The sequence below is a fragment of the Triturus cristatus genome, chromosome 10 (genome assembly GCF_964204655.1).
Source record: "Triturus cristatus chromosome 10, aTriCri1.1, whole genome shotgun sequence".
NCBI classification, from domain to species: domain Eukaryota; kingdom Metazoa; phylum Chordata; class Amphibia; order Caudata; family Salamandridae; genus Triturus; species Triturus cristatus.
The window spans coordinates 1,107,395,436-1,107,412,274 of NC_140593.1; positions in this window are offsets into that span (position 1 = coordinate 1,107,395,436).

Below are 16,839 nucleotides of genomic sequence, written 5' to 3' on the forward strand. Positions count from 1 at the left end.
AATGACCCAAAGGTGACCATGGAACACCTCCACTTCCAGATCCAGACAAACCCCAACACCACCCTCCACGGAACCTTTGTCTACAGGCCACCCGGCCCATGAACCCCCATTCACTGTAGACCTATTCGCACCACAGGCTCTCCCATTCACTGACTACATCCTACTCAGAGACCTCAAGTTCCACCTGGACAACCCCACTGAGTAGAACACCATACCCCTCCTGGGGAACCTCGCCAACATCGGACTCAAGTAGCTTGTCACTGCAGCAACCCACAAAGCAGGACACATGCAGGAGCCCGTCTTCTCTGCAAGCGAGAACGTCAACTACATCCAAACCACCAACCACTCCTGGACCATCATTGTATACATCACTCCTTCACCACGCCCATGGTACACCACCGCCATCGCCGCATCTCCGTCGCAGCTGGATCAAGGCCACCAAATAACTTCTTATCAACTCCCGCAGCACCCCCAACTGCCAACACTTACAGACGCCAACACGGCAGCGCACAACCTCCACCAATGGATCTCCAACTGCGCTGCCAACCTGGCACCCCTCAAGAAAAGACCAGGCAAACAAAACTCCAAGAAGGCCAACTGGTCCTTTCCCACCCTCCACTAGTCCAGACACACCTGCTGACATCTTGAGAAGAGATGGAGCCACAACAATACCGCTGAAACTCACACAACCTTCAAATACACTGTCAACATACACCACACAGAGAAAGAGGAAATACCCTGGATTGACAGGTTTTGTGCAGGTAGGTGCCCCTTCCTGTACAACATCATTCAACTGCACAACACCATGGTGCAAGGGTTCCTGTGTTGGCATATGGTAGCCAATGTGCATCAATGTAGGGGAAAAAGACAGGGGGCTTCTTCATGAGCCCCTTCTGACAGTTTAAAGCCGCCAGTGCGTCATTTTCTTGAAGTACTTGCAGCGTTAATTTTGCAACATGTAGCTCCGTATTTACAAAGTGACACATCTAGGCATATGCGTGATCTTGTAAAGCCCTGCGCCATATTTTACCTGCGTCAGGTATGTAGTATTCAGGGTGGGCGTTCCCACGCAACAAAGCCTAGTAGAAATGGAGCAGTAAAATCTATCAGATTTCACTGTGATAATTCTAGGACATCACTGCGTCAAAACCTTACGCCTGCCTCATGGTGGGCGTAAGGGTAATGCAGTCCTATAAGGATAGACCTGCCCCATGCATTGCTGGAGCTGCACCATGCTTGCGACACAACTGCAGCAATGCGTGACTTTAGTGCTGACAGATAAGTCAAGATTCCAGACGTATCTGTCACTGATTGCGACATGGAGCGCCATACAGTAGATACGGCGTATCCATGGTGTCGCAAGAAGGGCGCAGTGAAAAGTGTTGCAATGTTGTTTTGTCGCAGCAATGCAACACTTTTCATGAATGAGTCTCAGGTATGTGCCTTATCTTATTGATAGGGTGCATTCCTGACCTTTTGTTTTGACGCAGGGCAGTGCAGCAATATTCCTTGCAGCACTGGAATACTGATTGGGATGATTATGCCCTGGGTGGAGAAGGCGCTCTCTCTTATCGGTATATATCTTCTTGCTTAATTATGGTATTTGGTGCCCAGGGCAAGGGTAATCATCCAACACCCCACAATTCAGATCCACGGATCTGTACAATAATATATATCAAGCCCTGGCAAACAAATGAACAATATCACATGTAAATAACTTATAGTAGGAGAACAATATAATGGTGCACCTATATAGATCTGCATATTATGCCTTTTGATATGTTGTGCACAGTTGGGACCATTCGTTATTCACACAATAAGAATGTATTAATTGCACCCAGATGCATGGGCTCATACTATGTTTTTTATGCATGTTTTCCAGCCCTGAGGAAGTCGCGGGTCTCTTGTCCTGATTGACGAAACACATGTTGGCTGGAGTCTCTACAAGAAAACAATAAACTACTCATATCTGCCATGCTTGTTCTCCTACTATAAGTTATTTACCTGTGATATTGTTCATTTATGTGCCAGGGCTTGATATATATTCCTTGCAGCACTGTCCAGCACCCAAACTTCTTAAATGTGGGCCCAAGAGTTTGCACCAATTTTAAGACCAGCTACCTTTTGGTCTTAAAAAACTGCCTCTAACTGGACTTAGAGGCAGTTTTTTCAGTTTTACACCATAGAAGGTATTCTTTTTAAATATCGCGAAGTGTGGTTAGCAGCAGTTTTTTCTTGGGAACATCTACCTTGCATCTCATTTTCATTAAGTCTCGCTACCAGAAGTGGTGATCCTGAAAATTCATGTTTACGCTGGAAAAGTGCCGCTAACTGCAGTGAGCAGCAACTTGTAAATAAGGTGATAAAAAAAGCCACCATAACGTCAGAAAATTGACGCTAAGGCGGCGTTAAGTCCTTGTAAATATGCCCCCAAACTCCTTCACACCATCACAATGGGAATGGAGCGCAGGTGTTACACATCAACTATGAGATGTGACCACGCATCTCTTCCTCACCAGGGCTCTGCGAGTCCCCGACATCCACCTACCAGTATCCCTAGCTTGTACTGCATGAGTAATCAAAACATGTACAACCCTATCTGCCCACAAGAATTGTGGTAAACATTATATAACCACACATTTGCCCCATGGAACTCATTTGTCAATGTCTCTCTATCACTTCTGAAGAATGTAATGCAAATCAACTATTCATTCGGTACTGAATACCGCCAACTAAAGAACAGGACACATTTTCTCTTATGTAAACACAAAATAATATGTTTGCTTCATAGGAATAGGATAAAATGTGTACAATACACTAATAGTGCAGACGACGCAATGTTCAGTCAGTGAACCAAACACACAAAAGCACATAGCAGGTCACTGAACAAGTCAAGAAGATTAAACATTGATTCAAAAACAAGTGTGGATTGAGATAGTAACTTTGTGTATGCAATATCTCCTAGAGAAGTTTGAAGTACCAAACAACTAAGGAGCAGGGTGTTGACATTTCAACCCATATAGGCCACAGGTACATTAGTTGAGTGACACAGGTCCTGATGAGACCAACCAAGTAGATACAGGTTGATATGTCAGCATGCCCTTCCTTGTTTTTTTAGCACTTGAGACTTCGCTAGGCGATACCATGTACACACAGGCACTATCTCAAGCTACTACTACATGGTTAAGTACAGGTTAATTTTGTGACTTTAGGGGTCCACCCTGACAAGGATTGTGATTATTATTTGAGATGAGTTCTCACTCTCCTCAACTAGTACTCACTTTCTTAAAGAGAATTTAGGCACAGTAACTGTTTGGAAGTATTCAACCCAAAGATAGTGCAGGAAAACATGGGATTGCCTTTGGTGACACAGTGATGGAACCACTGCAGGGATATGCCATCAGGAAACTTATAAAAAATGGCCTGGTCCCACAAACATGTGTTCAACAATATATTTGCTAGCTGAGTCGAAAATGGTTATATAGTTGAGCTGTATTGGGGATTTGATAAGGACAATGGACCCCTGATGGTGTGGACAAGGGGGTGTTACCTAGCGAACTTTGCACGTTATAATATATTGTTCCCCCTGAAAGTTGAAACAGATGCTTCACCGATGCTTTGTGGATCATTTTCCACCTTTTACCCCAGCAGATTATTATTGATTCCTTGCAGACACCTTCCATGAGTCTGTACTATCTGAATGGACATTGAGAGGTTTCATACCTCAATGCTATCTTTTTGATTCTTTCTCGAGTGTGGCTTAAGCTAACACTTGACCCTTAGAAGACTCTTGACCAAGCTTCTGAGATGATCACGCTTCCCCACATGGTTTATTTTTGTCTTGACCTGACTTCCTTCTTGGAACTTCCTTGATTTGCAAGGGTTTATTTACCAAACCATCCTCTGGACTTTGAAACTCTTGATTACTAACATATAGGAGAGGGCCTTAGATTATTCACTGAGCACTGGATTGTAATGATAATTTCTTGTTTAACACTAATTCTCCTAAATTTCTTTGGGCGTCTCGGAATCCCAGTTGCTATTCTGTATCTTTACAACATTAAGCTGCAAGCAGTGTATTTGAATTTGATTATTAATTTGTAATAAATCTTCTCCACCCAGGCTACTGATTACCGGTCTTAATTGGGTAACCAGATGGATTGCACTCTTAATTAAATTGTGATTGATGTCAATGCTAACTCCCATCACATCTCAGGTGCAGAAAAAGGTCCCAGTAAATGCTGGATCAATCAAGGATATGATTTTGTTTGGCTTACTCTGTGTCACTTATTAATGAGATTATGTTATTTGTCTTATTTGTTATATCAAAGTGAAACATTCCGATTTTATTTTCATACCAAAGTTTCTGCATCACTGAAAGAGTAATACATTTCTTAACTACGTCATCAAATGTAGCACTTGAGCCCTGGCCCAAATTTAATTTAAAATCACATATTCTGACCACTTGGCATATATTTACATACAATATTCCACTTTATAAATGTTTTACTGTATGTACTGAGGCATTAATATTACATTTAGTCATCTTCATCTTACTGACAGATGGATATCGACATATATTTCATGAATGGATCACAAATAAAAACTTTCAGTTGTTTGTTGGCAGAACAAAATCATGTTGTAATTGAAAATGTTTTGCTAATAAGTGTACCTGGAATGGGTGTACAGCTTTCACTAAATGACAAGCATTGGCAAAACAAATAAGTCTAGTTTTAATGTGCCAAAACATGTAAATATAGGCATTCACAAATGCTGTTTACATGGTTTGCATGCACAAATGTTAATAACATTAAAGCCTGCCATATTGGCTTACCCAATGCTTGGAAAAAAGTTGCAAAAAAGATTGCTTTCTGTGTGGATGAGAGATAAAGAACTGATAGTGACGAGCAGGGGTTCTTCGCACTTTTCAGTGTAAGTGCTTTCTTTCATGCGTAGTAATTTACTAAACAGCCAATCACCTCGTTTTTGTTTCTTCACCTAACACTACATTGTATGTGTACAATGCAGCCTAAAATGTAAGTTGCCAAACTATACAGTTTACAAAAATACAAAAGCACCAAAATTAATAACCTTGAGGTTTAAAACAAGTACAAAACAATTGCAGATTACCGCAATGAGCAAACATTAAGGAGAAGGTGATTGAACAGTACTCTAATAGGGGCATATCAACAAGGGCTTTATCTCTGCTTTTTTGGCTTTAAAAGCCAAAAATGGAGAGATAAAACTAGCGCCCTATCAACAACAGGGTGCTAACACGCAAATTTGCATGTTAGCACCCTTTTACTCTACGCTTCCCCTTGCATCTCTAATGAGATGCAAAGGGGGCGTTACAGAGTAAAATAATAGGAGAAATGTCGCTAAGCGACATTTCTCCTATTATCAAGAATGTCGCTAACCCTGTTAGAGACAAAAAAAGGAGCGCTAACCGCGGTTAACGCTGCTTTTTTACATCTGGTATTTTTCTGACTTAGCCATGATATCCTATGGAAGGAGGATATCATGGCTAAGTTTGCCTGTCCCTATCAACAAGGTAACGTGAGATTATCGCTGGGTTTCCAGCGATAATCTCACGTTCGCCTGTTAGCGTGAGGATTTTTATCGCTATTGAGATAAGCGTTGCTAATAGCACGCTATCTCAGCGATAAAAATTCACGCTAGCCGGCGATAATTATCCTAGCGCTAAGTACGCTTAGAGATAATTATCGCCGGTTGTTGTTGATATGCCCCATAGAATCTGGAGGGTGAGTAAAGTTTCCTTGCTAAATTTTCGTTAGCATATTCTAACATTAAGGTCATTCGAACAATTGAAGAAATAGGAAATCACACATATTTGCACCTACATCGGCATTACTGAATGACGCAAACATACAAAAAAAAGGTGAGAAACATGCACATTTTCATAAATTGTGTTTATTGCACATCCACCAGAAAAAAAGCAGGCCATATCATACGATGAATCAGTGCAGCAAACACAGGATAGACAGATAACGCAAAAATGTTTTTGAGGAGTGAACAAATGAGGAAGATATGCAACATACCTAAGTGATTACCAAAACTACCAACCAACGCTTCAGGAACAAAAACAGCTGTTGCAAGAACGTACCCTGTCCGTCAGGCAATAAATGTGGCCCTAACCTGGCCCTGAAATGATGGGGGCCAAAGGGTACAAGTGAACCACAATGGAATCCTTAGGGTTAAAAGCATCTAAGCACTTGACAGCTAATTCACAAGTATCCTTGATATATTTTAGGAAAAATCCCCTAGGGGGCTGACCCCAAAATTGGTAGCACAGTTCTGGAAAGTATGTCCTGAAGACACCATGGGGCTTATTATCAAGCCCCTTATCGCCGCGTTATCGGCACTTTTCTGCCGATAATGCAGCGATATTTGCATCGCCCTATTATCAAGGCAGCCATAAGGCAATTAACGTGGCTTAAAGCCACGCTAATTGGCTTACCGCTGCCTTGGTAATAGGGTCCCTTTCACGATAATCTTATCGTGAAAGGGGGCGTGCAGTGGGTGATGCGGTGGGCGTTCCACTGCAACACCCATTCACTTCGTCACTGCTATTATCAAGAAGAGAGGCGTTAAGCCAAGACGGCTAACGCCTCTCTTCGCCACTTTCTTAATAATATGCCAGAAACGAAAAAGCCAACTGGGGGGGGGCCTCAAGATCACACCTTCCTTGAGATCTTATTTTAAGGTGTTACCCCAGATTTTGGCGCTCCCCAAAAGCCCAACTTCTTGTATTGGCTCAACGCAGGATTGCTTGAAGCTTCCAGTCATGAGCTCCTCGGAGCTATCAAGTAATCTTTCTCAGAATGACCTGGTCTTAGGGGGACCCTCGCAATTCCAACAGGAGGTTAAGTCTCAGTCCGGGGGCGCTGTAGCGGTACTATCTGTTACCACAGAATTGCAAGATGACACAATTGTCCCACTTCCTGGTGGAGAGCCTTCTCTATTTCCAATAGATGAGCAGGCAGAGTACTCCGTTGGGCAAATGCTGAGAGCATTGTCTCAGGACATCAAATTAGGTTTTCAGACCTCAACTGCCAACCAGTTGGAGATCAGGAGTTTCTGTGAGTCTCTGGAGACAAAAATTGACCTTCTAAATACCAGAACGGCAACGCTAGAAAGTAATGTTACAAATTTAACCTCGAGTCTTCGACAAGCTGAAGATAAAATAGAGCTCTTAAAAGCCAGTGAAGCTAACCAAGCGGAGAGAATGGAGGCCCTGGAAAACAACAGTAGAAGGAATAACCTCCGTCTTCTTAATGTTCCGGAGGAAAGAGAAGGGGGCGATATTAAGCAGTTTATTGTTTCCCTTCTAATAGAAGCTCTGGGTCCAGACTTATTGGAAGAGGAGTTATTGCGAGATATACAAAGGATCCATAGAGACCCATTTCGTAAATCCCCACAAAGACAGAAGCCCAGGAAGATTTTAGTCAACTTTATGACGTATACCCTTAAGGAGAAGATATTAACTTTAGCTCTCAAACAAAAATCACTTTCAGCTAAAGGTTTCTCTTTTCAGATTAGGTCAGATCTTTCAAAAATTACTCTTGAAAGACAGTGGGAGCTAGGTAACAGACTGGAAGATTTCCGCAAGCTGGGTGCTGTGGCCCAGCTGAAGTTTCCCGCTGCCTTGAGAGTAATGTACAATAACAAAATGTACAATCTTAGATCTGTGGAGGCAGCGGACGGGCTTCTTCAACAACTCAGGGGAAAATAATGCAAAAAGAAAAAAAAAAAAAAAAAAAAGTTATTCCTTCAATTGCTTGGCTCGCGGGATGAGAGAATGGGATAATAAAAGAATAGTATAGGCATGAATTTAATTTAATTACTGCTGAGTGCTTCGCATTATGCATCGAAGGTGCTGAACTCTGGACTAGGTCCAGATTCTTGGGGCAAGGGTTTCCACGGGTGGGTTTCTAGGGGTGGTAGGGGTGGCAGGGTTGGGACGAGGGCACGGGGGGGTGAAAAGGGTGGGTGTTGCATTGGGAAAAAAGAAAAAAATAGTCCTCATTTTCCCTATTATAGTCCATTTTGTCTTTTATATGGGAGCGGAGCTAAAGCCCTTGTTAATATGCCCCTTGGGGGCATAACAACAAGGGCTTTATCTCTGCTTTTTTGGCTTTAAAAGCCAAAAAAGGAGAGATAAAACTAGCGCCCTATCAACAACAGGGTGCTAACATGCAAATTTGCATGTTAGCACCCTTTTACTCTACGCTTCCCTTTGCATCTCTAATGAGATGCAAAGGGGGCGTTCCAGAGTAAAATAATAGGAGAAATGTCGCTAAGCGACATTTCTCCTATTATCAAGAATGTCGCTAACCCTGTTAGAGACAAAAAAAGCAGCGCTAACCGCGGTTAACGCTGCTTTTTTACATCTGGTATTTTTCTGACTTAGCCATGATATCCTATGGAAGGAGGATATCATGGCTAAGTTTGCCTGTCCCGGATCAACAAGGTAACGTGAGATTATCGCTGGGTTTCCAGCGATAATCTCACGTTAGCCTGTTAGCGTGAGGATTTTTATCGCTATTGAGATAAGCGTTGCTAATAGCACGCTATCTCAGCGATAAAAATTCATGCTAGCCGGTGATAATTATCCTAGCGCTAAGTGCGCTTAGAGATAATTATCGCCGGTTGTTGTTGATATGCCCCTTAGTTTGCTACTGCTTTTTCACTGGCTTCCTCGTGCAACCCATTTGATACTTGATCAAATCCTGACATATTTTACAGCAAGAATGCTTGATTTCAAACATAAGATAGTAACTAGCAAGACGAAAAAGGTATCTTAAGAAGAAATGACCTGGTTAAGGTTTTTGCAAAAACCACCCAAGGGTATTGTAAAAGAACATGTGCGGTTCCTATGTCTCCAAGGAAATATGAAGAGAAAATGATGTTAAATTCTCTTTAGTGTACCACGTGGCTGTATTACATTAAACAGCATGTACGATTCTATTTTTAATAGCTGGAATATTTAAGAATTGCAAAGGCCGCAGATGGAGCTAAAAGACTAAACCAATTAAAGGAAATTAATTACAGTATGAATGCAAATGCATCCAAGTATGAAGCAAAAAAAAGCATTAATAGAGTTTGATATGTTTACCTTGAATACCTTAGAAAATGTTTTCCTTCATAAAAACGTCAAATCAGGAAAAAATCAGCTGATTGGCAGCAATAACATTTATGAAATAACCAAGTGCTGCAAATCGAGTAGATAAAATAGGTCTGACGTGCAAATTATTAGTAAACGGTATGTGTTGATAGGTCAAAATGATTATGGTGGGCATTGAAGTTGTCACTGATATTAGCACAGGTCCTTCTTTTGAGGTTTAAAAGGCCCCCTTTCACCACTAGACGGCCGCCCAGAGAGGCAGTAGGAACATATTTAAAACAACTGATATCATTTGCCGGAAGGACTCTCATTCCCACTCATCTGAGTGCAGCATCTGCTGCTTTGCTTCTAGGTCTGGCGTTGATCAAGATCTTTTAATTGTACAAACATTTTATGTATAATATACTTACTTAAAGGGGACTTTCAGCCACCTCTCTTCATCTATTTGTCTCTTGCGTCAGTAACATTTTGCTTCTGTCCACTACAGCAGAGAGCATGGGGCAGTTGGTCAATCTTCCTAAGCCTCTGGTTAACCTCACTTTGAGTGACTGCATGTTGCTCTTTTTGAAGGAGCACATCCAGAACATCTGCACACAAGACAGGTCCCTTCAGTGCCAGTTTGTTTGTGTTTACTTTATTATTACTTTAGTGTTGCCTTTGTGTTAAGAGCCTGATGTGATAGCAGGACACTTTTGATGTGAGCACAGTGCACATACCATCTTCATTAGAACTCCTGCTAATCCTGTTGTAAGTTTCTTTAGGAGTGACCTTTATTTTTTTGACTTCTGCAAATTTCACATCAGCTGACACAAATGCTGACACAAATACTAGTCAGTGTGCTCTCTCTTGCTCTCTCTATTTTTGCAACCGTACCTATCACTATTTGTCTTTCTTTCTTTCTTCCTTTCTTTCTTTCCTTCTTATTTTCTTGCTATCTTTCTTTCTTTTTTCTTTCTTTCTTTCCTTCTGTCAGGCCCCATTCTGCATCCACTTCAGCAAAGGGCTGAGAATGTATCTCCTCATGTGGCATCTCATTGCTCCACGATCAGTGTTTTAGCTATTGATTTTTTTCCCTTCTCTGCCTATAGAGTTATCGAATAATGCATCCCCCTCATACTGTATCCCTACCCGCCTGCCTCCTTTTGGCCGCTGTTTGCAACTGCATTGCTTTTACCCTACTGATACTTTCTTGTTAAACCTCATTTTTGCTAAAACAACTTTAAAAGAAGAAATCAGTGCTCTTCTTTCTTTGTACCTAGTTACAAATATATATCCCCTATATATTATGTAATGTATTATAATGTATTATAAGAATAATGCAACTCATGAAGGGGTCCCGTGACAATATAGAGGCTTGAGGCCAAAGGCGAGTGGCTTTATAAGGACACTGAACTCCAAGGTGACTTGCGGTATACTTACCCAGAGGAGTACGTTTTACGATGTGGTTTGTTGTCCCAGACATCCATTACATTCTTTTGTAGCAATGAAACCCTGGGATGGAGAATCTACACCGCATCAAATGAGCTTCCACCAACCTGATAGACACATACGTTCCTCTTCACTGGCACACACACCCGCATCAGCAGCACCCGCAGCGACGGCCGCCCCTTCTCCTACATCGCAACCAGGACATGGAATGACCTCCCCCTCCAGTCTTGTACGGCCCCCTCGCTGGCAGACTTCAGAAAGAGACTCAAGACCTGGCTCTTCAACAGAGACACAGCGCCCGGATACCCATAGGGGTGACAGAGTTGCGCTTTACAAATGCTGATTCATTGATTGATTGGTTGACCCCATTGAGTGCAGCTTTGTTGCCAGGTCCTGCCTTCCTCGGTGTCACCAAGGGGACTTGCCCAGCATGCATGGCCTTCCTTCCCTCTCCATCTTGTGCTAGGAGACCCACTATGTCTGCTCTGCCCTAAGTGACCTCTCCATTGAGCCCTCCTAACTTCCTCTCTAGCACCTAGATGTGTTTCTTGCTCTACAGACCCACTTTGGTATTTAAGGCTGCAGCAGGCAGCAGTGTTCGCAGATCCACTAGGTGTAGCCTCTCTTTTGCATCAGATGTCCTTTATTCTGCTTAGAAGGGCTGCTCCTCTCATGGGTGAGGTTGTAGTGAAGGGCGCAGGGACATCATTGCTGAGAGGTAGGAGGGCCAAGGAAACCACGCATCTGATGCAAAGCATTATACACAAAAGACAAGGCTTACGATGAGTGGGCTAATGACCCCAAGCGGTCATCCCCTCATTTATTTATAGCCTCGGGCCGTGCCTGGACCGAGGGTGAGAGTGCGACACTTCGGCCTCTCGCCAGGAGAATGACAGGACTGCTAACCTGTCACAATCATCACAATACTTGCTTGCACTAAAGTATTATAAGAAAGCAGTAATATCATTTTGTTATTAAAGGCACTTTTCAACATAAGAAAGTTGCTCTTATAAAATAGTATTTTACAGGCCTTAAAAGGGAGACTATGCTCTCTCCCACATTATGTAAATCACGTACATACATCGCATGCATTACTATTTCCTGCAGCTCAATTCCGATGCCTTTTAACCTACAACTGTTCGTTTTTCAAATCAATATTTATTATTCTCAGGCTTCTGATATTCACTTTGTCAAAATGTACTGTATAATCACCTGTTCCTCATTTATAGATGCTGCTAACTCATATTATTAGGCATTAACTTTCAGAAAATGATTATTTGGAAATTTCGCTTTATTTCATCCTTTCTCCTGTTGATTGATCGTTCTGGGTAAATTTCATCAGTAGAAGTAAATCTTTTATTTAAGTTTAAAATCAGTCATATAATCTGTTGTGCAAAATATTGTTCGAAAATACACGTTCTTAATATTACTAAGAACATCACAACAGCTTTCCAAATGTATTGATGCTTAGAGTTCACCAAAAACTGTATCGATTTAATCCCTCCAACACTGAGTAAATCAGAAAGGCAAGGTCTCAAGTATTTATTTACTACTTAATTCCTCCATGTCTTCACAGCAGAACAAAATATAAACAAGAGTCTCTACATGTAGAACACAAGAACAACTTATGTGGTCATTTAAAACCTGGTGGAAGTGGATCACCGCCGTAATCAAACATAATCCTATCCTGTCCACATTTCAGTTCCCTGCCCCTATATACTGTTGGAGCAAGCCTGGCTTCACATTATTTGAGCCTCGTTTTGATCTTATGACCTGTCTTCCACAGCGCCATCAGCTAAAAGTGACTAAAGGTAAAGATTTCAAAATCGATATGGGTGGGCATTGGAGATGTAATTGTTATTACCATATATTCTTCTTTTAATGCACTATAGCCACTTTTTGACCACTCGATGGGCACTCAAGGAGGCAGGAAGAATATATTGACAAATCCTATAATTTGCCACCTATAGAGATAGCCAATGTCCTATGCGGAACATCCCTGGCAAGCAGACTTAATTTCCCATCATCTTTTTCCAAATAAAGTGACATCACTGTTTTTCTGCCAAACTCATATTTAAAAGAAGGCATCGGGTAAGGGCGCACCATACCCCATCATCCATCCCCACAGGAAGTGGCAACATTACATTTCTCAGAATCCATCTGTACAGGAAGTGAAGTTCTAAAACTACTTTTCTGCAATAGTGAAACTAAATCTGACCTTGGCAAGTTGTTGGATTTATTGCAACCATTATTTTGATACTTTGAGTGATATGTCTAGCCAGCTCCAATCAAAAGTTAAACTTTATTAAGCCTAATAAAGCCTTCCCAAGTGAGCCTATGGGTCCAGCAGCACTACAATAAGGAAAAACGACTTTGGCTGATTTTCTTTACCAAAGCATATAAAACATATTTTATATTGTCCCTGATTTTTATAACAATGCACCCTAACCTTGGGGCACCTTGGGCCAACCTTAGGGGTGACTTAAATGTAATCAAAAGGTAGTTTTGGACTTTGAAAGTACTGTTAATCCCAAAGTCGAATTTGGAAATAGTTTTATTTTAAACCCAGACTGCAAGGCAGGCCTGGCTTGCAGTCTAGGGTGAACAAAGTTGGCAGGGTATGCCCAGACGTGGGTCCCTTGCTAACTTTGCCACTGGATTCAAGATAGCCTGGCTGATGAGGGTTATGAACCCGAAACCAGTCCCAGGATGCGTGTTTCCGGACCAGGGAAGACATGGCTTGGCAGTTCGGGCTGGACTGTTCCCATGAGGCACAGGGTCAGACTGATTTGCATATGGCCATGTCTGAAATATGGTGGCGGAGTGAGCTAAAGAATGATGATGGATTAAACCCAGATCAGTTGACTGGGGGTGAGTGCTTGCAGTGTTCAACACTCCGTCCATCATCCCCTTTGGTTTTGCTTTGTTCACCCTAAGTTGGCAGGATATGCCCAGACGTGGGTCTCTTGCTCACTTTGCCACTGGATTCAAGATAGCCTGGCTGATGAGGGTTATGAACCCGAAACCGGTCCCAGGATGCTTGTTTCCGGTCCAGGGAAGACATGGCTTGGAAGTTTCGGGCTGGACTGTTCATGAGGCCCCGGGTCAGACTAATTTCCATATGGCCATGTCTGAACTGGGTTGGCGGAGTGAGCTAAAGAATGATGATGGATTAAACCCAGATCAGTTGACTGGGAGTGAGTGCTTGCAATGTTCAACACTCCGTCCATCATCCCCTTTGGTTTTGCTAAAATAGTTAAGAGCCTAGGGGCTAAGACTGAGTGTAATTGGTCTCAAGTGCAAGAGGTATACTCTATTTTCTCATCTTGTACTCATCACCTTAACCCACTGAGGAACATTTCCCTCTTCCTCAATGAGGATGCAAAAAGAGGGGTTGTTGCAGCCATCATTGGTTCTAATTTACACTATGTAGAGTCACTTTACTGTAGACTCTGCAATTACCTTATTTAGTTTCTACAAGTCATACAGAACAAGGTCACATGTGTGGAAAGTGTTAACTCTTAGGTTTACCCATGCTTGCCCTCAACTGCAGTGCGCAAATTGGCTTCCAGTCAGGGAGCGCTTTCAGTTTAACACAGTTGTACAGTACAGAGAGCTCCATATGACTGCTCCCTAACTTCTAAAAAAAATACTACTAAAATGCACCCCCTCAGAGCTCTTAACTCAGCTACTCTCAATCGAGTAGTCATCCTTACATTTTCTAGGTGTAGAATAGGAATGCAGTTCTTTTAAAATAGCAGGGGGCTCTTATGGAACTTCCTACTCAATGACCTTTCTGCAGTTCCATGTACTACCAATTAAAGATGACGTATCAAAACATTGTTATTTTCTAAAGCCTACTAAGCTCATGAAAGCTGCATTTTTTATGAGGTCAATGCCAATAGACTTTTTGGAGGACTATCACTTTTGAAATGCTACATGACATCTTTAGATGAATGAATATATAATGTTATTTCTTCCTCCCTCTAGCTTCACCCATAGCCCATCCCTTTTTTCCTTTTCATAATTAAAGTTAAACACACTCATTGTCGGCATTTTGCTCTTGGTGCCTTGAATAAAGCTCTGGGTTGCCGGTGAGACCTCACAGCATCAAAGGAATCCACTGGGGACTTTTCCTCTTTGGTATAACACTTCTAACCAGGAGGGGGGGTTATTTTTTGGGAGTTAGCCTTTGAGACACATCAATCGTCTATTGCCAGGATATTGCCAGAACAGCAGGACGTGGCAAACTGTGAGTCCTTTCCCTGAGCAGTACTTTCATCAATGACAGAAGCCTGAAAAGATATTCTCTTGACTTATACTGGCTGCTCCCTTATGTCTTAACAAAGCTATACCTCGCTGATGAGCCATAACTGGAGCGAAACATATATGTGTCAGGGGTTGCGTTTATTCATTCCAGGTTGGCTTGGATGGTATTTTACCAATCAAAATCTGTGATACTGTGCCTGGAATTGTAAAAGTCTTTAGCCATTTTTGAGCTTGGTGTAGTTGAAACTGTTCTGATCCTATGCCTAAAGAGATTGCTGTAAAAATGGCAAAAGGCTTTGTCACTTTCTAGCTCAGCATGGAGGCGCTGTGCTTATTATATGCTTAAAAACTCTACTAGAAAAACAAATATTTGAGGTAAGCATATTTAGTGTATAAGTGGTGTCGCAGTGTGCTCCATATAAAGGAGCTGCTCTCCACCCAAACTTACACACTACCCAGAGTTCTCTGCTTCCTTTATTGCATAATGAAACACTGTAAGCCTGAAAGGGTATATATATATATACAAATACATATATTTTAATTATAAACCCCTTAAGTGTGGATGTCGACACCTGCACTACCTTCCGAGTGCTTTTGTCGATCATTGGCACCAGAGGTAGCCCTTTATGTCATTTTTTACTCAGGCTGCACAGGAAGAGCTTCTCAAAAAGTCTGAGTGTTTGGCTTTTTTTTTTACTGTAATGACGATCGGTGCACAGGGCACGCTTATGTAACTACAGTAAAAGTAATAGTAATACAAGCCGATGGGCTCATTTTATTTTCCCTGAATCAGAGCTCAGGGGCATATCTCACATATCTCATCCCCCCGAGCACTGATTCTCTTGTAGGAGGTATCTTTGGAAAGGGGCTTGATCCCCAAGCAGGGATCCAACCACTAGGCACCAGGGATAAAGGGAGCAGCCCCTTAGGCAGGAGCTTGTGCGCACCCCAAGCTATTTATTTGTTTCAGTGTTTCCTCCCCACTAAGGGGGGGGTTGGGTAATTATCCTCAATCAAAGCCCACTCAACATCAGTGTCAATAAAAAAATGAATATAGGAGTGGGGGCTGCCCGCTATGGGTATGGCCATGCCGCACCTGCAACAACAAGAAAGTCTTTCTGCTCCTCTAGAGGGGCATATGGGGTAATTACTCCCAATCTACCAACCAAGGGGGGACAGAAAGTCCACTAAACACCAGGGTCTAATATAAAAATAAATATAGGGGTAATGGCTGCCCACTACAGGCATGGCCATACTCACCACCCCCAAAAAAATATGGCGACAACCTTTCGGCCCCAACTGGAGGGCAGATGGGGTGATTACCCATAATCTTTCCCCGTAGTTTGGGGATGCGGCTGTCCATCATGGGTATGGCCATGTCCCCTCCTCAAAAGGGCATAGACAGCCTTTCCTTTCTGCTTCTCTCAGGGGAGAATTGGGGTAATTGCCCATTATCCCCCCCCCCCCCGGGGGCAGAAAGCGCACTAGACACCAGAGACTATGAATTTTTCAGGAGAATGTTGCAATCATTATAAAGTAATCAACAATAACAATTAATTAAAAAACAAGTACTGAAAATCTAGTCAATTAAATAACTAAAGTAATTCATTATCAAATAATAATGTAAGTAATAGTAATAATGAGTTACAATAAAATGCAACAATATAAATGTTTTAAATAACTTCCTACTCTAATCCCATACAAACCCAACAACCTGCAACTCAATTAAAAACTACTAATTACATTTATACAAATGTAAATCACATATTAGAAACAAATAGTAGCATAATATTAATCCCTTATTATATAATACCGTAACTAATAAATATTGAATCATTAAAAAATGTGACTACTATCTTAAAGAAAACAATATGATAAACAACAATATTTTTTTTAAACATTCTTTGCCTAAAATAATTATATTATTACCCACTATTTCTATCGCACAATATTTTTGGGTTAACAATACTTTGGACCCAATATTCTTCTACCACAAT